We start from the raw sequence: 24,239 nt of genomic DNA, 5'->3' as shown, positions 1-24,239 counted from the left end.
GCCACTATGGATGCTATTTTGAGTTTTGTGCAATACTATTTATTTTAGGTAGCATTCGGCGGAATTTGATGGAGTTTCTGCAGCACAAGAATCAAAGGAGATGGCAGCGAGGAGCGACGCATACGCGTGACTGACGCATACGCGTGAATTGAAGATTTGCTCAACGATGCGAGCGCGTGACCGACGCGTCCGCGTGACTCGCAGAAAAGACCATCGACGCGTACGCATGACTGACGTGTACGCGTGACATGCGCCACGTGCAGGAAACGCAGAAAAACGCTAGGGGCGATTTCTGGGCTGTTTTAACTCAGTTTCCAGCCCAGAAAACACAGATTAGAAGCTGCAGAATGGACAAAACAAGTGGTCTCCATCCATCCATTGAAGACTTGATTATTTAAATTAATTCAAATTTGAATTCTAGGAAAAGATATTATTTTAATTTTGAAAATTAGATTTTAAATTTATTAGGATTAGTTATAAAAGGGAGAAACTTTCCTTCCTTTAGAGATGTCAGGATCCCATTCCAACCCAATTTACAATTCGTATTTTCTCTAAACCATGAGCAACTAAACCTCCACTGTTAAGGTTAGGAGCTCTGTCTATTGTATGGATTGATACTATTATTTTTCTATTTTAATTCATGTTTTGATTTATATTTAAGAATTGTTTTTGTTCTTTATTTTATGAATTTGGGTGGAACGGAAGTATGACCCTCTTTCTAAATGCGTTCTTGTATAACTTGGAAAAGCTCTTTACTTGAACAACAGCTTGAAAATATATTCTCCTAAATTTCTAATTTATCTAGATTTAATAGGATACGTGACATATAATCCTTTTATATTTGGGTAATTAGGATTTCTGTGGCATATAACTAGAATTGAACTTCACCCCCTAATTGGAATTAATTGACCACGGAATTGGCTGTTAATGAATTTTAGAGGAGACTAGAACGGTCTAAGGAATTAAGGTCTAGTCACATATAGTTGCCATAAATTAGATCTTACATGATTGAAATAAAATAATAAGAAAAGTCAATCCGGAAAATAGATAACTCTGAAACCTTAACTGTTTCTTCATATTTTATTCCTCACCTATTCACCTGCCTGTCTTCAAAATCTTCTTTATTTTTTATGCTTTTGAACTTCCAAATACTATTTTCTGTTTGTCTAACTAATCCTATCAAATACTATTGTTGCTTAATCCATCAATTCTTGTGGGATCGACCCCTTACTTACGTAAGGTATTACTTGGTACGACCCGGTGCACTTGCCCGTTAGTCTGTGGTTAGAAATAACGCACCAGGAACTTAGTTATATTAGTTTTTTTGTCTTTAGATTTGCCTTTTCTTTTCGTTCTCTTTTGTATCTCATTCACTCAAAATAAAAGAAAATTAGGCTAGTCAAGAAAATGAGTTTTAGAGTGTATTCCCAGCCAAAAAGAATCTCACACCATCTTGATTCGTTTGCAGCTTGAATTAGAGTTACGGATCCCTCTAGTGGTCACGAAAAACGTTGCAAATGCTGATTTTAGAGAGGGAAATTTGTCAATATATGCATGGCGTTCATCGCCATTCCAAAATAAGATGATCCAATTCGTGCATGAATGCGACTAGCTATCGCCTGTTCAATCGTTATAAACAACAAACAAAGCTTTCAACAAAAATGCATCTGATCAAGGGATGAATTCAATAAAAGTAAAAAATAAAACACTTACCTAGTGCAAGGGTCAATTGATATGAACCTTCAATGTACTTGGTTGTCACTTGATTCAAAAGAACAACCTACCAAACACAAAATCAAGATTTAGTTTTTGTTCACTGTTAATGGAAAAAAAATATACAGACATCTATTTATATATGATTACATCAGTAAGCATAAGAAATATTTATATCCACAATATAAAAGAATAAATTTGATCGAATGGAAAAAATCTAAGGTGGTAAATGTTACGGATCCGAGCCACGGATCCTGGACCCGGGACTACACCCAAACCCGGCTTCCCGGGCCCGACCCGCACCTCTCTCCTAGAAGGCCCGAAACCGGCCCTCCAGAGCTCCTAACCAACTTTCGAATTCAAACGTCTACCTTATCTTAGCCAAATAAGATAAGATAAGATACTCGTCATCACCTATAAATAGGGGACCCAAGTCCCTCCAGGTATTAACTAATTCCACACACTTTACACCTCTCAGATCCATTCTTACTTGAGCGTCGGAGTGTCTTTGCAGGTACCTCCCCCCATCGCCCCAGTCACGTGACCCGGTTTTCGCCTTGACCCGCAGGTTCCCGATCTATCCTTCAACCCGTACCAGAGACATCTTGTACATTGGCGCCGTTTGTGGGGAACTGCGCCGTCCAAAGCCGGAATGGGGGACATATTGGAAGAAACCTCCTCAGGCCGGGATGACTCTCGACCGCTCCATCCAACCCTAGAACACCAGGAGGTCATAGACCAAGGCAGGATAGCAAGCACTATCCACCACATGAACGATCATATCACGGAACCGCGACACCCTGAGAAAATAGGGGACAAAGCGGCATAAATCATTCAAGACCTCTGCCTCCGGGTCCAAGAACTCGAAGGCAAATTGGCCACCAAGGAAAGACACAACAACGAACACGGAAGCCATGCAACTTCCCGATCAAAATCTCGCCACTGCAGGTCGCCAACTCGGCGACACGACAGAAGAAACGGTCGCAGCACCTCCTGCAACCACGGACGAGAGAAATCGCCAAAACGGCGACACAGCAAAAGGCACAACCGTAGCACTTCCCGTGATCTGAGTCGTCAGCACGACTCGGACAAAGATCGGCGACATCGAGATACCAAGCGCACAAGAAACGACCACACAATAATGGGAGCCACACCTTTAACAGAAAGGATTTTAAGAGCAAAACTCCCTAAAGGTTTCGACAAACCCACCGACATAAAGTACGACGGAACCAAAGATCCCCAGGAACACCTAACGGCCTTCGAGGCCAGGATGAACTTAGAAGGAGCAGCCGACGCGGTCTGATGCAGGGCCTTCCCAGTAACCCTAGCTGGACCGGAAATCAAATGGTTCAACGCCCTCCCAAACGGATCCATAGCCAGTTTCCACGACATAACGCGAAAGTTCATGGCCCAGTTCATGACCAGAATCACTAAAGCCAAACACCCCATCAGCCTACTAGGGGTCACGCAAAAACAAGAAGAATCCACAAGGAAATACCTCGACCGCTTCAACAACGAATGCTTAACGGTCGATGGACTCACAGATTCCGTCGCAAGCCTTTGCCTAACCAACAGGCTCATGAACGAAGACTTTCGCAAACACCTCACCACCAAACCAGTATGGACCATGCACGAGATCCAAAATGTCGCTAAAGATTACATCAATGACGAGGAAGTCAGCCAAGTCGTTGCCGCCAATAAACGGCAACACGGCAACGCCCAACACGGCAACTCGGCGCCCCGACATAACCCACCACCTAAAGAAAATCAAAGGGACCACCCCAAACCGACAAACACAAACCGACCACCAAGAATCGGAAAATTCTCTAATTACACGGCCCTGACAGCACCAATTACCGAGATATACCACCAGATCGCGGATCGAGGCATCATCCCAAAAGCCCGACAACTCAAAGAAAGAACAGGCGACAACAAAACCCTTTACTGCGACTACCACCGAGGTTACGGGCACAGAACACAAGATTGTTTCGACCTTAAAGACGCCCTCGAACAAGCCATAAGAGACGGCAAGCTCCCAGAGTTCGCCAAAATCATCAGAGAACCAAAACGTGCAGAAAGAGACAGGATGCCAGAAAGAGAAGGGCGCAGCCCAATAGCGCAAAAACAACCCCCTAGGAAAAACCCAGAAGAAGACCCAACCATCATAGTAAACGTCATCACTGGCAAAGACATAACGGGCAAGTCAAAATCAACATTGAGAAAAGATCTCAAGGTCATGGCTGTCAGAAACCAAGCCCCTACCACCTTGGCTGACAATACGATAACCATCCTACCCGAGGATTGCCAGCACGGCACCTCAGCTGAAGACGCCCCTTTCGTCATCTCAGCAAGGATCGGAACAGGACTAGTACAAAGGATACTGGTAGACACCGGAGCAGACTCAAACATCCTTTTTCGAGGAGCCTTCGACAAGCTTGGACTCCACAACGACAACCTCTAAACACACCGCAATGGTGTCACGGGACTCGGAGATAACTTCCTTAAACCAGACGGCTCGATCACCCTCCCCATCACCATAGGGACAGGTAACCAAAGGAAGACAATCCTAGCCGAATTCGTGGTCCTCAAAGACTCCACAGCCTACAACGTCATTCTCGGAAGGAAAATAATCAATGACTTCTCCGCTGTCATCTTCACCAAATACCTCCTCATGAAGTTCACAACTGACGACGGCGCGATCGGCACTATCCACGGAGACAGAGAAGTCGCAGAAGAATGCGACAACACCAGCCTAGCCCTACGGAAGAAATCCCGAGATGCGGCCGGAATATTCCTAGCCGACTTGGACGCCCGACAAGACGGCCAACCCAGGCCAGAGCCAGAAGGCGACATTGAAAAACTGCAAATAGGGCCAACCAAAGAGGAATACAACTTCATCAACAGGAACTTCCCATACGATCTTAAAGAGGATCTTTCCCAACTCCTGAAGCAAAATAGAGACCTATTCGCATTCACACCAGCCGACATGCCGGGAATAAACCCCGACCTAATGTCCCACCGGTTAGCCGTGGACCCCAAAGCTAAACCCGTAGCACAAAGAAGACGAAAAATGTCACCAGACCGAGCCGTCGAAGTCAAGAAGCAAGTCAAAGCCTTACTCGAAGCCAACTTCATAAGAGAACTCCCCTACACGACCTGGCTAGCCAACGTCGTACTGGTGAAAAAATATAACGGGAAATGGCGAATGTGCGTCGACTACACGGACCTCAATAAAGCTTGTCCAAAAGACACCTTTCCCCTACCAAACATCGACGGATTAGTAGATGCCGCATCCGGCCATCGATACCTCAACTTCATGGACGCATACTTCGGCTACAACCAGATTCCGATGCACCGACCTGACGAAGAAAAAACAGCATTTATCACCCCAGAAGGGACATATTGTTACACGGTAATGCCCTTCGGCCTAAAAAACGCCGGAGCCACTTACCAAAGACTTGTCAACAAGATATTCCAGAATCTGTCCGGAAGCAAACTAGAAGTCTACATAGATGACATGCTCGCCAAGACCGAGTCAGGCAAACAACTCGTCAGTGACCTTAACCTCATAAAGAACACCCTACGGAAACACCAGATGCGACTCAATCCAACAAAATGTACCTTCGGAATGGAGGCAGGAAAGTTCCTCGGCTTTATGATCACGCAACGCGGAGTCGAAGCCAACCCGGAAAAATGTCGTGCCATCCTTGAAATGACAAACCCTAAAAACCTTAACGACATCCAAAAGCTCACCGGACGGCTCACGGCGTTATTCCGCTTCCTCGGAGCATCGGCACAAAAAGCAATACCCTTCTTTAAGTTAATGAAGAAAGGAGCCCCTTTCAACTGGGAAGCAAAATGCGAAGAAGCATTCCAACACTTCAAAAGAGTCTTAGCAGAACCACCGGTTCTCGCCAAACCCCAAACAGGAGAAACCCTGTACCTATACCTCTCCATAACAGAAGAAGCGCTCGCAGCGGCGCTCATCTGCGAAAACAAGAGAAAGGAACAAGAACCTATCTACTTCATAAGCAAAGTCTTGCAAGAAGCGGAAAATTGCTACTCACATCTAGAAAAATTAGGTTTCGCACTCCTCACGGCTTCCCGGCGCCTGCGACAATACTTCCAGGCCCACCCCGTGACGATCCGAACCGACCAGGCGGTCAAACAAGTATTACAAAAACCCGACCTAGCGGGAAGAATGCTAGCATGGTCCATTGAACTATCTCAATTCCAAATCAAGTTCGAACCCCGAAACGTGATCAAAGCACAGGCCATGGCCGACTTTATCACTAAGATGACCCCAGGAAACTCCACCCCCGAATCATGGAAACTACATGTTGACGGCTCATCGAACGTCACCTCCGGAGGTGCCGGAGTCATTCTCGAAAGTCAGAACGGAGTCATAATCGAACAATCAGTACAATACGAATTTCTAGTATCGAACAACCAAGCAGAATATGAGGCCCTCTTGGCAGGCCTAGCCCTAGCCCGGAAAGTCGCAGCAAAGGTCCTAGAAGTAAATATCGATTCACAGGTAGTCAGTTCCCAAATTAACGGAGACTACCAGACACGAGATCCCCTACTCCAACAATACCTCACCAAGGTAAACAAACTGAAAGAAGGATTCGAGCACGTTACCATACAACACGTTCCTAGGGAACGAAACGCCAGGGCAGACCTACTTTCCAAACTAGCCAGTACCAAACCAGGACACGGTAACAAATCGCTAATTCAGGAAGTCGTTAAGTCGCCCTCCGTGTCAACGACAACCAACGCTCATCTGACATTCTCGAACCAGGGATCTTGGACCTACCCTATCCTACAGTACCTCCTCAACGGAACGCTACCGCCGGACCCCAAAGAGGGAAAACGAATAAAAAGGAAAGCTGCCAACTATACCGTTGTCGCAGGACAACTATACAAACGTGGATTCTCGCAACCTGATGAACAAGTTTTGCTCGATGGTCTAGATTTTCTTCTTATAGAAAGAATTACTTCGTTGTAAGCATAGCTCCAAACCATCAAACAATTCCCACATCAAAAATATGAGTTGTCACAATTAACAGACCCCAAATAAGAAATAACCGGAGTATTTTAAACTCCGGGTCGTCTCACGAGGAATTGCAATGAAGTGCTCAATTATTGGCTATGAAGGGGTAAAAGCGGGGGTTTGGTTGATAATTGGGCAAGAAAATAAATGGCAAGAAAAGTAATTCAAACAAGTAACTAAAGAAAGCAAGTAATAAAGAGAGACATTCATGGAAAGTGTTGAGATCATAGGCTTTCTATCCTAGTCATGCAATGATTAATTCATCTTATTTAGTCAACTCCAACAAATATGGAGAAAGTCAAACAAGACTAATCAATCATACCATAATAATAAACAAGCATTTATCTTATTACGTCATCTCCAACATTGGAAGAAGGTATCATATTATCTTCCATGAGAGAAAGTCTAATAAGACTAGCTAATCTCAATCCAAAAGTCCTAATCAACTCACTAATTTAATTAGCAAAAGATTAGCGTCAATGGAAACAATATTAGCTAACAACTCTAGATCACCAACATAAGTTGGATTTTCATGACTCAAGATTGCCTAATTACTCTTTCCAAGCCAAGAATGCTCAAAATCTACTCTAAAGACCAACCAAGAATTTTATCAAACACTTGGAAGGCATAAAAGGAAAGCATAATAAATGATAAGAAATAGTAAAATCTATCAACTACCAATTGCAAGAAAAGTAAATCAACAATTCGAATCATCAATTAAAAGAACATCAAACATTAAATTGTATTAAAAGAAAATGGAAATCCAACAAGGGTTCATCAACATAAAAATAACAAAATAAAGGAAATGAACAAGAGAAACTAGAAGAGTAGAGATGTAGCAACAAGAAATTAAAAGAGAAAACTAAATCAAAACAAGAATTAAAAGTGAGATTCAAGAAAATTAAACCTAAACTACCCTAAATTCTAGAGAGAAGAGAGAGCTTCTCTCTCTAGAATTTTATCCTAAAACATGATGGAAAACTAAACTATGACTACTTAGTTCATTCCCCCTTCAATCCTTGGGTTCAATAGCATCAGAAATGGGTTGGATTGGGCCCAAAATGAGCTGCAAAATCGCTGGGGGCGATTTCATAAAAGTGGGCCACAGACAGCATCGGCGCGCGCGCGCAAAGTGCGCGTGCGCGCTCCTTAACGCGAAGCAAGATATGGAAAAATTTATCATTTCGAAGCCCCAGATGTTAGCTTTCCAACGCAATTGGAACCGCCTCATTTGGACCTCTGTAGCTCAAGTTATGGTTGTTTGAGTGCGAAGATGTCAGGCTTGACAACTTTATGGTTCCTTCATTTCTTCATGAGTTCTCCCACTTGCATGCTTTTCTCCTCACTTCTTCCATTCAATACTTGCCTTATGAACATGAAATCACTTAACAAACATATCAAGGCATCGAATGGAATTAAAGTGAGTTAAATTTATCTATTTTAAGGCCTAAAAAGCATGTTTTCACATTTAAGCACAAATCAAGGGAGAATTGCAAAACCATGCTATTTCATTGAATAAATGTGAGAAAAGTTGATAAAATCCCCCAAAATAAGCACAAGATAAACCATGAAATTGGGGTTTATCAAATCTCCCCACACTTGAACCAAGCATGTCCTCATGCTAAGAATAAAGAAGGACAAGAAAAGGGTATGAACATTTATTCAATGCAAATAAACTATATAAACCTATCTACATGCATGCAGCTAAATGCAAAATGATTCTACTTACTTGGTTAAAAGTAAATCAATCTCCAAGAACATATATAAGCAAGTAGGACAAAGGTCATATGATGACTCACAAACTCTACCAATTCAAATATCAAAATGAAGTTCAAATAGACTTGCAAGAAGAACACTCATGAAAGCCAGGAACAAGGAATTGAGCATCGAACCCTCACCGGACGTGTATCCGCTCTAGTCGCTCTAGTGTATAGGGTTGATCCACTCAATTCTCTTCTAATCATGCTTTCTATGATTTATTTTTCATCTAACAATCAACAATTATACAATGCATGCATACATTCATCATGAGGACTTATTCATAGGTTGTAATGGGGCTAGGGTCAAGGTAGGATGCATATGGTCAAGTGAGCTTGAAATTTGAATCTTTGATTAACCTAAGCTCTCACCAAACACATATAACAACCTATACAATTCTAATACAATACCTAGCTACCCATGATTCCCACTTTTTCCACATACTCATGCATTCTTTTTAATTCACATTCCATATGCATTGATTTTTATTGAACTTTAGCTTGGGGCATTTTTGTCCCCTTTTTATTTCTTTTTCTATATATTTTTCTTTTTTCTTTTTTCTATATTTCTTTTTATATATATATATATATATATTTTTTTCTACATTTTTTTTGAAAATTATATACAAACACATCAATGCATATGGTTTTACATATTTAATGCATAAGCATGTACCCAATTCCCAAAAATCTTCAACAAAAATACAAAAACACACTTTTCTCTCAACCAATGTCCCTAGTTTCCCATACCCAAATGATACACACCCTCACTAGCCTAAGTTAATCAAAGATCCAAATTAAGGGATATTTATTGTTTTTCACTTAGGGGTAGTGATGTGCTACAATTAAAAACAAAAAGAATTAAATAGGCTCAAAGTTGGCTAACAATGGTTGATGAAAGGTAGGCTATTTGGGTAATTGAGCTAAATAAAATGATGGCCTCAATCATATAAATGCATGTATACATGGAATAATGGACATAAAGAATCAAACAAATCAAAGATTACAATCATAGAAAGAGAATAATGCACACAAGAATGAAAATAAGTGGTTATAAAATGTAACCACACAATTAGGCTCAAAACTCACATGCTTGTGTTCTTAGCTCAAAAACCATGTTCCAAAATACATTCTTCAAGCAAGTTTGTCACAAATTTTTTTTTTTCAAATTGGTAGGGTGCCCTAAAAACCATTTTCTTGGAAAAGAAATCATCACCCTAACCAAGTAGTCCTAACATAAAAAGAAGTGGTAAAATATGTACAAATTCTAACTAGCATGCAACCTATCATGCAATGCAATAACTAACTAACAAAGACAAAAATTAAGAATTTGGTGTTGAAAAAGGAAGTTGTTACCCATGGAGGTCGGTCGGACGACCTCCCCACACTTAGAAATTTGCACCGTCCTTGGTGCATGCAAAGAATAGCAAGGTGGACGGGTTGCTAGAATTGATGAGCTTCTTCAAAAGGTTGTGCGGGTGAACTTGTTTGTTGCCTCATTTAGAAGCTTCCTTATTCCTTTCCTTCTTGGTGGCCAACCTAAAAGGAGAGAAAAAGAAAGACAAGTAAGCCTACAACAAAGATATGAAAGCAATTAGAACATAGGCGGGGCGCATGCCAAATAAGAGTAAGGTTCTCACTACATGTTAGCTACGCATGTAAGTGAGAAAACAATTCAAGCAAAGGCATATTAACTAATACTTGATGCAAGAGGAAAGTCAAAGCATAAGTGAATAACATGAAGAGCATGTCGAGCATCAAGTTCAAACAACAATTAACACAAACAAGGTTAGTGATAAGCATGAGAGCATTTGGTCCCATCCTAACTCAATGATGATGAGGTATAAAAACAAGGAATCATGAGTTAGGAAGGACTAAAGCACTAATCTTGTGTGTAGAGCAAATATTACAATTAATGTCAAACAAGTCACAAAGCACCGAGATTAACCAAGAAATCCTCAACAATTGAATATAAGAATCCAACACCATTATTAAAACAAGAACTTAGAAAAGAAAATATGAACAAGCTATAAAAACAAAATTAAAATGCAATAAATGAAAATAAGCAAATGCAATAAAAGAAAATGGAAGAAAAGAAAATTTTTTTTTTGACCTGCGCGGACGCGTCATGCACGCTTCCGTGTCGATGCGCAGTTTGGCTAAAGGACGCGTACGTGCCAGGTGCGCGCACGCGTGGGTTGCAGGCGTAGAATAGGCACAAACTTGGCATAACTCTCTGGTTTTTTTTGGCTGAGAGGGCAGGTAGCGCTATCGGTGCGCACGCGCACAGCGTGCGTCCGCGCGCATTGCGTGACTAACATCAACGGCGCGTACGCGCCAGGTGCGCGCATGCGCGGGTGGTTTGTGCTCCAGGCATCGTGCTGGCACAGTGTAGGCACAACTCTCGGGTCAATGTATGGAGGGGTGAGGTTTTTGCATCCACGCGTCCGCGCATATGGCGCGTCCGCGTGGATGATCGAAAATGCTTGAGGCGCGCGTACGCGCCAGGTGCGCGCACGCGCGGGTTGGTGCTCTGTTTTTCAAAATTTTTCCAAGTTCTTGCACCAAACCAAGCATTCTAAACCTCCAAACAGCTACCCAAACACCCTAAAACCTTATTTAACATCTTATACTACCAAATAAACTCAACAAACAAAATAAAACATGAAATCAAACCTATTCTACCAATATTTACAAAAGAGAAAAATGAAAAGAGTTTACCATGGTGGGGTGTCTCCCACCTAGCACTTTTGTTTATTGTCCTTAAGTTGGACTTATGGGGAGCTCCTCTTAAGGTGGCTTGTGCTTATACTCATCCTTGAACTTCCAGGAATGCTTGCTCCTCAACTGGTTGTCAGAATTTCCAACTATCTTCACCAAGCTTTGGGGAAGTTCTTCCTAAGATATGAGCTCCCAAAATTGGTCTTCATGTTGTGATCCGGGATCCCATATCTTGTTTTCACACCCATCTTCAAATTGATCATCATGGTTCCAATTGGGTGGCATGACCTTAGAATTCTCAAAGAAGCTTCCAAACAACCTCCTAGACCCATGCCATTTGGTTTTACACCAACCATTGCCATTCAACTTTGAGCATGCAACCATCATGAACTTAGAATGGTGTTTCTAACCACTACACAACTCTCTCTTACTCTTAACTCCACAAAGAGCTCTAAGTTGACCATCATTTTCAATCAAACCATATTCAAGTAAGAAAGTAAAGATTAGAGATAAGGATTTTACCCACTTGAATGTTATGTTGGATGGTGACTTAGGAAGAGACATCTCCAATGGTCTTGTAAGTTTCATTCCCTTGTGCTCTTCTTTGACTATCTCCACCTCTTTACAACTTTCCTCAACTTCAACCTCTTCCTCTTGGTGGCTTGCTTCCACTTCAATTTCTTTTTCATTGCTCACCAAATGCATGAGAGGTTGTGCATCTTCTTCTTTGATCTCAATTTCAAGCCTAATGGGAGAGGATTCAATTGTAGATAGGAACTCCTCAATGATTGAATCCATCTCTTGATTAACCTCTTCAAAGTTTCAATCATAATATTCTTTGGAGGTTGTACACCCTCCTCAACATCAATATCAAGCTTCTTGAAAGAGGGCTCTATAATGATACATTCCCATGGACTTCCAACATCTCCTAGGTCTTCAACCACTCCTTCCGGCTCAATTGTCTCATGTTCCTCCCCTTGTGGCAATCCTTGTTTCAACTCTTCTTCTCCACCTTGAAGCTCTAAACTCACTCCCTCACTATGCTCCTTGGTTTCTTCTCCACATTTGTTAATGGGAGTTCCTTGATTGCTTAGTTGGGAGGAGGCCATATTGCTAACTGCTTCCACTAGGATAGCCATCTTGGCTCCTAGCTCTTTAAACTTCTTTTCATCCTCCTCTTGTCGCCTTAAGATATGAGATTCAAGATCTCTCAATTCATGCGTGGGGGTTTCATCGGGAGGTGATGGTGGAAGAGAAGGTTTATTATTTGGGAGGAAAGTTTCATAATTGGAAGGTGGTTCATCTTGGTAAGGGTATGGAGATGGAGCATATTGAGGTGGTTCTTGAGAGTAATTATGTTGGAATGGTGGTGTTTCCATGTGTGGTTCATATGGTTCATAAGGTGGTTGGTATGGTGGATAAGGATTAGGGTCATAATGAGGTGTTTGGTGGTAGGGGACTTGTGAGTAAGGTGGTTCAAAATCATGTTGAGGGGGTGGTTCATAGGCACGTGGTGGTGGTTGTTGACAATCACAATAAGGGTCACCACATCCATTAGATTGATATGCATTAGGATGAGAGTTATACCCATAAGAATCCGGAGGTTGTTGTTGCCAAGAAGGTTGATCAATCCCTTGAGGCACCTCCCATCTTTGATTGTTCCATCCTCGATGCACATCCTCATTGCAGCTCTCATTTCTTACAACATAATTTGAGCCAAACTCATAGCCAAAGGGGTGAGAATTCATAGTGGCAAATAAAAACAAAAGCTAACAAAAATAAGCAACAAAGTTCTAAAACTAACAAAAACTAACAAACAAGCAAAAGACAAACATATTCACAATATTCACAATAGCCAACAATATAACACCATTGCAACTCCCCGGCAACGGTGCCATTTTGATACAAGTTTTGCTCAATGGTCTAGATTTTCTTCTTATAGAAAGAATTACTTCGTTGTAAGCATAGCTCCAAACCATCAAACAATTTCCACATCAAAAATTTGAGTTGTCACAATTAACAGACCCCAAATAAGAAATAACCGGAGTATTTTGGACTCCAGGTCGTTTCACGAGGAATTGCAATGAAGTGCTCAATTATTGGCTATGAAGGGCTAAAAGGGAGGTTTGGTTGATAATTGGGCAAGAAAATAAATGGCAAGAAAAGTAATTCAAACAAGTAACTAAAGAAAGCAAGTAATAAAGAGAGACATTCATGGAAAGTGTTGAGATCATAGGCTTTCTATCCTAGTCATGCAATGATTAATTCATCTTATTTAGTCAACTCCAACAAATAGGGAGAAAGTCAAACAAGACTAATCAATCATACCACAATAATAAACAAGAATTTATCTTATTACGTCATCTCCAACATTGGAAGAAGGTATCATATTATCTTCCATGAGAGAAAGTCTAATAAGACTAGCTAATCTCAATCCAAAAGTCCTAATCAACTCACTAATTTAATTAGCAAAAGATTAGCGTCAATGGAAACAATATTCCAAAAGTCCTAATCAACTCACTAATTTAATTAGCAAAAGATTAGCGTCAATGGAAACAATATTAGCTAACAACTCTAGATTACCAACATAAGTTGGGTTTTCATGACTCAAGATTGCCTAATTACTCTTTCCAAGCCAAGAATGCTCAAAATCTACTCTAAAGACCAACCAAGCATTTTATCAAACACTTGGAAGGTATAAAAGGAAAGCATAATAAATGACAAGAAATAGTAAAATCTATCAACTACCAATTGCAAGAAAAGTAAATCAACAATTCAAATCATCAATTAAAAGAACATCAAACATTAAATTGTATTAAAAGAAAATGGAAATCCAACAAGGGTTCATCAACATAAAAGTAACAAAATAAAGGAAATGAACAAGAGAAACTAGAAGAGTAGAGATGTAGCAACAAGAAATTAAAAGAGAAAACTAAATCAAAACAAGAATTAAAAGTGAGATTCAAGAAAATTAAACCTAAACTACCCTAAATTCTAGAGAGAAGAGAGAGCTTCTCTCTCTAGAATTCTACCCTAAAACATGATGAAAAACTAAACTATGACTACTTGGTTCATTCCCCCTTCAATCCTTGGGTTCAATAGCATCAGAAATGGGTTGGATTGGGCCCAAAATCAGCTGCAAAATCGCTGGGGGCGATTTCATAAAAGTGGGCCACGGACAGCATCGGCACGCGCGCGCAAAGTGCGCGTGCGCGCCCCTTAACACAAAGCAACATATAAAAAAATTTATATCATTTCGAAACCCCGGATGTTAACTTTACAACGCAACTAGAACCGCCTCATTTGGACCTCTGTAGCTCAAGTTATGGTCGTTTGAGTGCGAAGAGGTCAGGCTTGACAGCTTTACGGTTCCTTCATTTCTTCATGAGTTCTCCCACTTGCATGCTTTTCTCCTCACTTCTTCCATTCAATACTTGCCTTATGAACATGAAATCACTTAACAAACATATCAAGGCATCGAATGGAATTAAAGTGAGTTAAATTTAGCTATTTTAAGGCCTAAGAAGCATGTTTTCACATTTAAGCACAAATCAAGGGAGAATTGCAAAACCATGCTATTTCATTGAATAAATGTGAGAAAAGTTGATAAAATCCCCCAAAATAAGCACAAGATAAACCATGAAATCGGGGTTTATCACAACCCCTGCTCAAATGCGTCGAACCCGGGGACACAGAGTACATACTCCGCTAAATCCACGAAGGTTGCTGCGGCCACCACGTCCGAGGTAAAACATTAGCCCAAAAAGTCATCAGGGCAGGCTACTTCTGGCCCACGATTATCCGGAATTCCATACAAATAGTTAAAAACTGCGACAAATGTCAAAGGCACGCCAATATCCACCAAGCCGCCCCTCACCAGCTCAGCATCATATCGGCAGAACGGACATTCGGCACTTGGGGGATCGACCTCGTCGGGCCCTTCCCTACGGCACCCGGTCAACTCAGGTATCTCATCGTCGCCATAGACTACTATACCAAATGGATCGAAGCCAAACCCCTGGCCTCCATAACGGCAACCCAATGCCGAAAATTCCTTTGGCGACAGATCATCACCCGATTCGGGATCCCCGAGATCGTTATCTCGGACAACGGAACCCAATTTGCTGACAAAAAGTTCAGAGAATTTTTAGAAGGGCTACGTGTATCTCACCGTTTCAGCTCGGTAGAATACCCCCAAACAAACAGACAAGTGGAATCCGCGAACAAAATAATCGTCAAAGGACTCAAGAAGCGACTCAACGAAGCCAAAGGACTATGGGCCGACGAACTCGGATCGGTCCTATGGTCATACCGAACCACACCTCAAACGACCACGGGAGAAACACCTTTCCGATTAACATACGGTGTGGAGGCGGTCATTCCGGTAGAGCTCGGAGACCCAAGCCCCAGAAAAACGGTCGGAGGTAACGATGAGGAAGCAAAACGCGACCTCATTGACGAAGAAAGAAGCATAGCTCATATCAAAGAGCTAGCCCTAAAACAAAGAATCAGCTTAAGATACAACCATGGCGTCGTCCGACGAGAATTCGCAACCGACGACCTCGTCCTACGATGAAACGACATCGGTCCCCCAACCCCAAGAGAAGGGAAACTCACTCCCAACTGGGAAGGACCATACAGAATCAAGGCTGTAATCAGAAAGGGAGCATATAAACTCGAACGGCATAACGGCAATGAAGTCCCGAGGACGTGGAACGCCGCCAACTTACGGCGCTACTACACTTAAACCAACCTCCCTAGGTCACCCCTTTTTTCTCTTATTTTATGTTTTTCCTTACCTAACTTCCCCTTACAATTTTCAACTTTTCGATTTTAAAGTTTAAAAATTCGCTTAAGTGTCAATCTCGGGTACTCTTTCCCGCCACAGACGGAGGGTTTTAACGAGGCCCAACCATCAATAAAATTCCATTAAGCTATTTTCTATATTCTTCTTATGTCCCAAATACGGAATGCATACACGGCCACAAACGAGGGACCGATCACCTCCGGGGCCCGAAATACGGATATCCACAAAGCACTGACCTCCCGACAGTCCTCTCATCCCAAACAAAGGGAACAAATAAACGAAAACAGAACAGCTTAAAAATGGAATACATAAAAGAGGCCCGAACGGCACAAAAGTCATTCACCGAAATCCAAAAAGCTACGAATCCACGGTTACACGGCCGATGGCCAACCAAACATCCGAAATTAAAAAGTTTAAAACAAACTAAAAATAGCAAAGTTACAACCAAACTACTCAAGATCAACAATCTGGCCATCACGAACGGCCTTAAAAGCTCCCATCACGGACACATCCACACCCGGAGCCAACACCGCCGCTTGAGCCCTCATCGTCTCCTCGGTGGCAGCAACAGCTTCCTTCACATCGGCAAGCAACACAGCTTTTTCCTCTTTTAAAACCACGGCCTCCGCTTTCAAGCCGGCCACCTCATCCTTCAAGGTACCAACATCAGCCAAGAGCACGGCCAACCGAGACTCAGCATCCGAAGCCTTCCTCCGCTCTTCTCCAAGTTGAGACAAAAGAGAAGGCTCAACCTCAAAAAGGCGAAGGATCTCGGCGCCAGACTCCTCGGACAGCTTCACCGCCCGCTCTCTCGCTGACTCGGCATCAGCAAGTAACCCTTTCAACCTCGCCACCTCGGCCTGAGATTGACGAAATTTCTTATCTAGAAGGCCCACCTGAGCCATCACAGGCTCGGCCTTCCGGACAATCACGGCGGAGCGAAGAAGAGACCGATAAAGGGACTTAGCCTGGAAAGTCACATCACACTCGCGAAAGAAATCTTCCATGCCCAGCATGAGGAACTCGTCAATAAAGGTGGGAGCATCAAAACGGTGATCCATCACTGACGGAACCTCGCCCTCCCCCTCCACCAAATTCTCGCTCTCAACATCCTCCGACCTCTTCCGTTTCCGAGGCGTACCCTCTAGCGACACCACAACAACATCATCATCAGCATCCACACCCCGACCCGACCCCTCGGTGCCACCCTCAGTCAACACGAGATCCTCAGAAAGGGTTCTCGTACCATCAGTAGGTCGCGAGCCCGGAGTGGAAGGAGTGCCGCCAGAAGAAGTGCCTTGAGACAATTGAGCCTTCAAACGGGCAAGAGTTGTCAAACCTCCAGCCATCTCAACTGCAAACGATAAAAAGCATAAGTACCAAAACTCGGAACCTCCAAAAAAAAAAGGGCACACACTGACATATGACCGACAAGCAACCGGGTCACCCATCACATCCCGAGGATTAAGAGGACGCTCCCCAAACAACTGCCATAGAACAAGAGCGACATCCCGTTCCTCCGAAGTCAAGAACTCTTGCGTGACCCGAGTAAAAACCGACGGCCCCGCCTTAAAGTTCCAATAGGTAGGAAACCGCCGCTCACCCTCCAACGTCAGCCAGAAAGGATGATGCCCCCTTGCGGGACGGACCTTAAAATACCCACTCTTAAAACCGTGGAAGGAATCTTCATACAACCCGAAGACCCGACGATGAGGCTGAGCCCTAAAAGACATATACCCCTTCTTGTGCTTCCCCTCCTTGGTCGAAAGGGTACACAAGAAGAGGAAAAGGAAAACGTTTACCGAGGCAGGAAGCTCCAGAAACTCACAAACGAGCTCGAAAGACCGTATTGCCGCCCAGCTATTCGGATGTAGCTGGGACGGCGCCACGGAACACCGGCTCAGTAACTGCTGAACAAACGGGGAAAAGGGAAGCCGAACACCGAGCCGGGTGAACATCGCCTCGTACACCCACATCCAATCCGGTACAGTCGGGGAGTCAAGATTGGTATAGCAAACCCTCTCGTCAACCCCAGGGAGAGAAAGCTCGTAGTGGCGTTCGGCATCGCCACCCCCACAAACAGCTCCTTGATCACGGAGCTGCTGGAGGTCCGCCTCCGTCATCCGCGATGGCGTCCCCTATACATCACTAGTAACTCAAGAGAAAAGATCGGGGACACCCCCCGCTGGGCCACCGGAGCCCTCACACCCTCAGTCCTTCGACGAGCCATACCTAAAATAGCGACGAGCACCACCGTCAGCCAAACCTCGCGGCAGAAAACGGTGGAGGAAACCAAACAGACACCACTATACGCTACCAATTACACGGTGGCGCTCACCCCCTTACAAAACCCACTACCCCAACAGAACTATCTACCACCATGCAATACCATCATACACCGAAAAGCAATTCTAAACTACACTAAGCAGAGACAAAACAAAATACAAAGGAAGACAAAGTATAAATCACAGAAGAAATAAAAAGAAACAGAAGAATACCAACCTGATGATGCAAGGAAATAAACCCCCAAAGAGAAAATGCTATGGCAGAAGCTCGACCAAAGCCACAGAATGTGAAAGGAAAGAAAAAGATGCTCTTTCAGAGAAGAAAGCAATAGAGAAATGAAGCAAACGAGGGAACTGAAGAGAGAAAACCAAAACAGTTTTGAAAAAATAAAATAACGCAAATACCCCTGGAAAGCAAAGCAAACATAAGGGCAATAGAGGAAAAACGTCCCCTCACAATAAATGCCCCCTTGGAAAAAGAAAACTAATAAATCACGCCTCGAAGAACGCAACGGGCGCAACAGATACGGAAGAGTCACGTCAGACTAAAACGGTCAGACGAATCTTCCAGGAGACAAAACTGAGACACCGACCTCCTCTCGAAAGAACTAAACGGCCACTCGAGAAAAATTAAAGACCTAGCCCACGGTAAAAACAATATCTCCCAGCGACAGACCGACCTTGCTCGCTCTCCCGCTGCGGGGGCAACTGTTACGGATCCGAGCCACGGATCCTAGACCCGGGACTACACCCAAACCCGGCTTCCCGGGCCCGACCCGCACCTCTCTCCTAGAAGGCCCGAAACCAGCCCTCCAGAGCTCCTAACCAACTTTCGAATTCAAACGTCTACCTTATCTTAGCCAAATAAGATAAGATAAGATACTCGTCATCACCTATAAATAGGGGACCCAAGTCCCTCCAGGTATTCACTAATTCCACACACTTTACACCTCTCAGATCCATTCTGACTTGAGCGTCGGAGTGTCTTTGCAGGTACCTCCCCCCATCGCCCCAGTCACGTGACCCGATTTTTGCCTTGACCCGCAGGTTTTCGATCCATCCTTCAACCCGTACCAGAGACATCTTGTACAGTAAAGAAGTAAAGAAGAGTAAAAGATAACAGAGAGAAAGCCATCAAGTATTGGGCATGAAGAAGTCAAGGTAATAAGAGCAACTTGATTTGGTTGTAATCACATATTATAAAGTTCAAAACAAAACACCTATGGCAAAAAGAATAAAAATAGTTTCTTACAGCCAAACAGAACTTTCTTGCAAGTTTCATCAACTTCAAAGCCATTTCATTCAATAACCGAGTCCTGAGTGCCATGTCATCGAAATCTTGGCGGAAATGGAAGGTGACACTGTCAATAATGATGATTTTTACCTGGAATAGCATAATCAGTACTGATCATGATAGAACTCTTAAAAATGTACAACAAATATTAATTGAAAACAATTGGAAAGAAAACAAAAAGCTACTTCTATAGGTCCATGTCTAGAATCCAGCAAATACTATGTGACTGACTAATGCTAAAATAAAAATTGAGAATTGTCATCAAAATGCATTTATAAAAGTTATCAATTAATGGATAAAATATACTCACATTTTTATGCTCTTCGATGAATTTATCTAAGTAATTCACCAAAGCAATTTGTTCAGTATAGCTGCAAACGCGAAAATCGAATATATTTTCCAATATACTATTAGGGTGCATTTTGACTTCGCAATCTTGAACATTGTTGTGAAAGTGGTGGCTATATTCTGACATGTCTTCTATGCATGCTTCCGCAATTTGTAAAACACGTTCAACCATAAAACTTCCCTCTATGTCTGAGTATAACACAGGTGAAAAAATTCCAATAAATGATCTTAATAAATCAAATGTTGCATGAGTTATAGATATGATTAAGGCTCTTACCAATGTATATGCCTTCCCACCTAGACCACCATACTCTAGTGGAATCTGAACATTTACTGCAAGTTGAATCCTGCAAATGTAAACAACCAAATTTCATTACTAAAATTAACCAAAATAATTCACAATTTAGGATGAAATGAAAACAAGAATATGAGGCAAAAAATTGGGATGACAAAGCATACCCAATTTGTGTTTTACCAATGCCAGGAACTCCACCTAATTAAATAAACACAGAATTATATTGCAACCCGCGATAAGGAAGAAGGAAATAAGAAAAAGGTTGTAACATTCATGCTCATAAACAAGTTAAAGAACATACAATTTAATTAGAAATCATAAACAATTTCATCATATTAGGAGAATCCAAAGCAGTCGCTAACCTAATTCAGTAACTTCTTTGCAGGTAATCCCTCCACCAAGGATGTTATCTAGATCCACACAAGATGTCATAATGCGAGTACTAAACTTTTCGTCATTGAGCATAGTCCACGCAGTCTGACCACCTTACATGACACAAAACACCAAATGAATAAAAAGCAACACAAAAAGGAAGGATTATATGAAATTCTTTGGACAATCATGCACAGTAGAATCCTAAAGCAAATTGAATTCACGTAACACACAAAACAAAATATAAGCATTCTAATAGTAAGGGAAAGTCACATACTCACATAACCTCGTAACCGTAATATTTTATAAAGAAATAGAATGTCAAATAACTCATAAGCATAGCCTCCTAACAGCTTTTCAAGTTTCAACTTCTCCATCAGCCAGTAATGTTCACATACTCATTGCGCGGACAGTTTCTTTTGACGAAGATTAAACTAATGGTTTAGGAGAGTCAACTACCTAGCTATTAATTACTTGGTATAGATTCAGTCATAGCATCTATAACATAATACAAGCTTCCAAAAGCTTTGATCACATAACCTGAAACTTCTATGGCACGGTAGTTCCAGTTTTCAATAGTACAGCACCAAAAACAATTGAAGAGAGCTTTCCCTATCCTCATTCTGTTTGGACGATTACTTTTTTAACATAAATTAACAGTATCCACTCTATTCCTTAGAGTAAACCACCATTTTAAACCCACAAAAGATTGGTACATCATGCCCCCAACAAAAGGATTTAGTCCGCCTCACAAAATGCACCGAAGTCAGATTAAATCAATCCTAATTTTCTTGTTACTTCACCACTATGAAATAATGGTGTACTCATTTCACGTTCGTAACCGAACACAACTATTACATATAACAATACCATAAAAAAAACTCAAAATTTTGATATCAAGCCAAAACTAAACAATTGCTAAGTTAAAAATTAGAAAAAAGAGAAAAACAAATATGAAATAGCAATGCTATATGGCCAGCAAATATTATTAATTTGGACCAGTATTTCACTGGCAAAAGTTTCCACCTATATTTACAATATTTTTACAGATAAAGCACATGGTTTATATTAATATTTAACCAAGTTTAAACATAAGTCAACATAATTTGCACCCACATTTATCAAAGTTTGCATAAATAAATCAGTAAAATTTATTTGTTGAAGATAATTTGATACTTATACTGACTAAATCCTGGCCCAAATTGATAAAAAATGCTCAAGAGTTTCTGAAAATGAAAAGTAGCCATTTATGAGAAAATCAGAATCATCACATACCATAGAGGTCAGAAGTATTACTATTCCCAATTGATGGGTCCAAAGCACTGTGGCAAGTTGTGAAGCGGAAGCACGGGAAATGGAATGGAGTGAAGTGTAGCCAGCTGCCAAGAGCTTCCCTCTCTTCGAAGCTGATATTGGAAGCATTCCCACCTCCATATCTCTCTTAACTATCTTTCATCTTCTTCACTCTTGACTGGTTAGTAGAGAATGTTTGGAACTACAAGAATCGGAATTCATTTAAAAATGGAATTATTTTTTGTTATAGTTTGAAACAAATAAAAATAAATAATTTTAATTTATTTTACAATTTTAATTTTTATGTTTACAAATTAGATTAGAAGTGGCCAATTTTTAAATTAATTCTCATAATACCCATGTTTAACTTGAAATATAAAAGAGAAAGTATAAGGAGCCAATGTATATGGTGTACAATGTGTATAATGGGAATTAAATTAAAATTAAAGTCAAATTATAGTCAATTAATTAATTTTAAATAGTTGTTAATTTAAAATTTGAAACAAATTAGGATTGTCGTCAGTTATACAAACACAAAAATGAAGACTCTCTCTATATGGTGTTACCTCTTTCTCTCCCTTTCGTCTCGTTTCTCATCCGGAGAGTTTCGACTGACGCTGACGTCCGCACGTTCTGATCGTGTGGGTCATACTCGCGGCACCGCAGCCAGCATGTACCTTCCTCCCGACGTTGACGACGCAAGATAAAAGAGCCACAAGTGTGTTTCCTTTGATACGTCTTTCATCGCGTGGAAGTTCGTAAATAGAGTGCAATTTCGTTGAACCGTTGTGTCGTGTTCCATCTTCTATCGGTAATGACAATTCATCAAACCCACATGAAAACATTCCCAAACATTTTGTCGTCGAGGGTGAGAAATCTAATAAGGTAAGCAACGTATGTTGAAACATTGATAATAGACGGTTATTTCCATATAATTTAGATGTTTATACTTAGTGCAAGTGGAGTGTTTTATTTTATGTTAACTGCTTACCTAAATGCAACATAAACATTCCTGATTCAATCAAATTTGTGCTGGTTTTAAATTCATGGTATGTGATGAGTGGATATTTTATACGCTTTTTGGCATCATTTTCATATAGTTTTGAACATGTTTTGTTTAGTTTTTATTAAGTTTTCATATGTTTTAGTGTTAAATTCACATTTTTAGATTCTACTATGAGTTTTTATGTTTTTGTGCAATTTCAGGCATTTTCTGTTTGAAATTAAGGAGCTGGAGCAAAAGTTTGATTTAGAAACAGAGAAAGCACTGCAGATGCTGTCCGGATCTGACCTCCTTGCACTCGGAAGAGATTTTCTGGAGCTACAGAAGATCAAATAGAGCATTCTCAACGGCTATGGAAAGCTGACTTCCAGAGCTTTCCAGCAATGTTTAATAGTCTATACTTTACTTCAGAATAGAAGGCCCAAAACTGGCGTCCAACGCCAGCCTCCTAACCCCCTTTCAGGCGTCCAGTGCCCAAGGAGAAGAGACCAGCGTCCAAACACCCAAAGAGGACCCCCTAGCTAGCGTTCAACACCTTAGAGGCCTCCTAGCATGTGGATCTCATCAAAGCTCAGCCCAAACACTCACCAAGTGGGCCCCAGAAGTGGATTTTATTAGCACTAAAATACTGTTTTACCCTTCTTATGTAATCCTTAGTCATTTGTTTAGTATTTAAGTGATATTTTACATAATCAGAGGACTACAACTTATTTTCGTTCATCATTGTATTTCCTATCAGTATGAGTTTCTAAACCTCCTAGGATGAGGGGAGGAGCCCTGCTGAGTTCTATGAATTAATAAAAGTATTACTGTTTCTCTTCAATCCGTGTTTGATTTAATTCTATGATGTATATTCATTCTTCAACATGATGAATGGGATGACTCGTGACAATCATCTTCGTTCTTCATACTAAGACCACATGCTTGAGAAACACCCGCGTTCTTCTTGGGTTCGTGTGAATACTTCAGTGGAAATCATTGAACCGCCAGCTTGATTATACATCTCTTAGACGGCTAATCCATGACTTCGTTGGGGACTTATCGAGACACAGTTCAGCCGAGGTATGGGGAGATTAGGGTCTCTGTGGTAGAGGCTAGAACCAAGGCGCAGCATCCTCTGATCCGGAAGATTCGATCTTGTCTGTGGTGTTTTGAGTAGGATCACCAAAGAGAATGAACTGCAGGAACTTCACCCTCAATCAGAATGGATCCACACTAACCCTGAGGTTCAGATCTGAAGGAGTATTGGCGGCTACTCAAACCAGCGTCAATCACATACAGTTTGCCAGAGAAGAAAT

The 24,239-nt window shown here is 41.6% G+C and overlaps 1 pseudogene across 1 annotated transcript; it reads right to left on the bottom strand.

Annotated features, from left to right (window-relative positions):
- Positions 1-1,443: 1,443 nt before the first annotated feature.
- Positions 1,444-22,116, bottom strand: LOC107608073 (DNA repair protein RAD51 homolog 3-like; annotated as a pseudogene). Its single transcript, XR_015892339.1, has 8 exons — positions 21,921-22,116; positions 20,636-20,758; positions 20,438-20,471; positions 20,266-20,325; positions 19,941-20,178; positions 19,589-19,720; positions 1,714-1,780; positions 1,444-1,619 (listed from the first exon to the last, which is right to left on the bottom strand). The product of XR_015892339.1 is annotated as a DNA repair protein RAD51 homolog 3-like (transcript).
- Between the last annotated feature and the right edge of the window lie 2,123 nt (positions 22,117-24,239).

The sequence above is a fragment of the Arachis ipaensis genome, chromosome B7, assembly GCF_059453495.1.
Source record: "Arachis ipaensis isolate K30076 ecotype BB chromosome B7, ASM5945349v1, whole genome shotgun sequence".
NCBI lineage: Eukaryota > Viridiplantae > Streptophyta > Magnoliopsida > Fabales > Fabaceae > Arachis > Arachis ipaensis.
Note: the sequence above shows the minus strand (reverse complement) of the source record. Positions and strands in the feature narration are given on the sequence as shown.